The following is a 2,633-nucleotide window of genomic DNA, read 5'->3' on the forward strand; positions in this document are numbered from 1 at the left end:
TCTTCATAGATGTCCACATTTCTATGACTGGGCTGTAGCTGTGCGTGCACAGCCTCTTCTCCTCATAGGCCCAGGAGATCCAATACCTCCTGGCTACTCCAGGCAGGAGTACGTCTAGAGCAGTTGAACACGTGCACACCACAAGGGAGAGTGGCTAGGTGTGCTCACCAAACTGGGCACTCAGGAAAAGGGGTGGCTTCCAGTCTCCATGACCCTTGGGCAGTGTAGTTCACCATTGTGACCAAACCGGTCACTGTCAGGCATTGTGGGATTGCTACTTGAGGACCCTTAGGGTTGCCATAGGTTACACAGTGTCTACACTCAGCCTGTGTCTACCACGTATGTCAACGATAGCTCAACATTGTTTGGGGAGGTGGTGTTACTGTGTTGCCATAATGTGATACTTAGATTGCTGGGAGACAAATTTCAGTGTAGACACACATACAAATAGGTAGATGCAAGGTGACTTTCATTGACTTATTTCTGTAGCCTAGATTAGGCCTGCCAAAGCCTTTAATCCTAAATCTGCAAGTTTTGTACAATTAGAAGTTAAATCACGTATGTTGCATTCTTTGTTTTTACTAGGTATTTTGTGAAAATAGACTTAATAACTTTTTTGGTTTTGGATAGTTAAACCATTAGCTCCCCACTCACTCTTCTACTGAAGATTTAGATGCCATAACTGTGAAGTGATAAACATTTCCCACCGGATACTTTGAAGGAGAGCACATCACACAACCCACCTGGCTTTCATTCTAACTTAAATATATATTTACAGTAAAACTGTAAATCATCTGAGGTATGATTATGTAGCATTGGCCACCTATCCATATAAGCATACATCTTTTTGTATGAATATATAAGCATACACCTTTTTGCTGCAAAAACAAACAAGTATTGATGCTCAAGTGAAATTTAGAACTTGATTAAAGTTTCTGGTCAAATGGTGCACTTCATCTCTGGGATAAGGGTTATCTGGCAAAAATATGAAGTCTGACCATTAGGGCATCCAAGGTAGCTTTTGGCAACCGTTTTTTTCCAATAAGCTAGTTCTTGTTTAAGGTGAAATGTGACTCAGATCTGTGTTTCTCTGGTATGTTTAAAGTTTACTACCAGTGGGAACAAGTTCAAGCTCTGCAGCTGGTGGTCTATCCCTTCAGAAGGGTCACATTTACAGAAGAGGCTTTTGGTTTCATAACTAGAAGGCCATTGCAAAACACTGAGGACAGACCATCCTTCCTTCCTAAGTTTTAAATACATGGTTTCTTAATTATCTAAACTTTGGTATGTTTACACTGCACACTCTTTGGCACCCCAGGCCCAGCACAGGTATAAATAGCAGTGTACATGATGAGGCACAGCTTAGGCAAGTAAAGACACTCCTGAACTCTGGGTATGTACCCTGCAGGGCTTCCTACTCTTCTAAGGAGAACCTTCCCATTTACACTGCTATTTTTAGCAGTGTAGTGTCCTGCTGTTGGGAGTCTTTCCCCACCGCGGGCAAAGCTCCAGCAGCTGAGAGGCAGCAAAGAAATATAGTGCTCCCCACTACCACCCCCAGCAGGGCCTTTTACTGATATATGTAGCTACATACCAGTGTGGACACAGCCTATTTTTCATCATTGCATGTAGCTACAACTACCTTACATGCTGTCACAAGAGGTGTACAGCAGTGTTGCCTCTAATTTTTTACAGCTATGTGTGGAAGGAATTTTGTTATGTGCACCAATATGGAGGTGATGTGTGGCAATATGGGGGTGGGGCAGAAGGATTTGGAGTGTGGGAGGGGGCTCAGGGCTGGGGCAGACAGTTGGGATGCGGGGGGGTGAGGGCTTTGGCTGGGGATGATGCAGGCTATGGGGTGGGGCTGGGATGGGGGATTTGGGGTGCAGGAGGGGGCTCAGGGCTGGGGCAGAGGGTTGGGGTGTGGGGGGATGAGGGCTCTGGCTAGGGATGATGCAGGCTATGGGGTGGGACTGGGGATGAGGGGTTTATGGTATAGGCTGCCCCAGGGCTGCGGTGGGAAGAGAGCACTCCCCCCAGCCCTCTCTCACCGCAGCAACCTGGACCTGGGGGAGAGGTGCCTCTCCCCAGTCACAGCAGCTCTGGCAGGGCCGGTCCAGAGGAGGGGAGGGGTGCCTCTCCCTGCCTGCGCGGCCCTTGATACCTTGCTGCGCAGCTTAGGGGAAACTTAGGTGTGCAGCACAGATGTAGCGTAAGAGAGAAATGAGGAGTGGCAGAGCTACTATAATGAATGAGATTAGTATAAATGATGCAAAGCCAATTCAGAGGAGCAAATAATAAGTTATTTAAACTTTTAAATTATTGCATGGTTGATAGTTTGTCCTTGTTGATTTTTACAGGTGTAGAATGATTCCATCCAATTTAACTTCCTCCACCACCACGCTCTGTAAGAATTTCTAACAAAGAAACTCATGTTAAACTATTTATTGCCAGTGGTTTGCTTTTAGTTGCCAGTTATCTCACCTGAAAGGATTTCTAAAGCCTCTTTCATTGCCACTCTTATTCAGTGCGTCTCTGTATCTCTTGTTTCAAGATAGCGTTAAGAGTTACAATATTTTAGACATAACTTTGTATTTTTACTTTTTTATATTTGATAAATGACTCAGTCC

Source organism: Trachemys scripta, chromosome 2, assembly GCF_013100865.1.
Source record: "Trachemys scripta elegans isolate TJP31775 chromosome 2, CAS_Tse_1.0, whole genome shotgun sequence".
Lineage (NCBI taxonomy): Eukaryota > Metazoa > Chordata > Testudines > Emydidae > Trachemys > Trachemys scripta.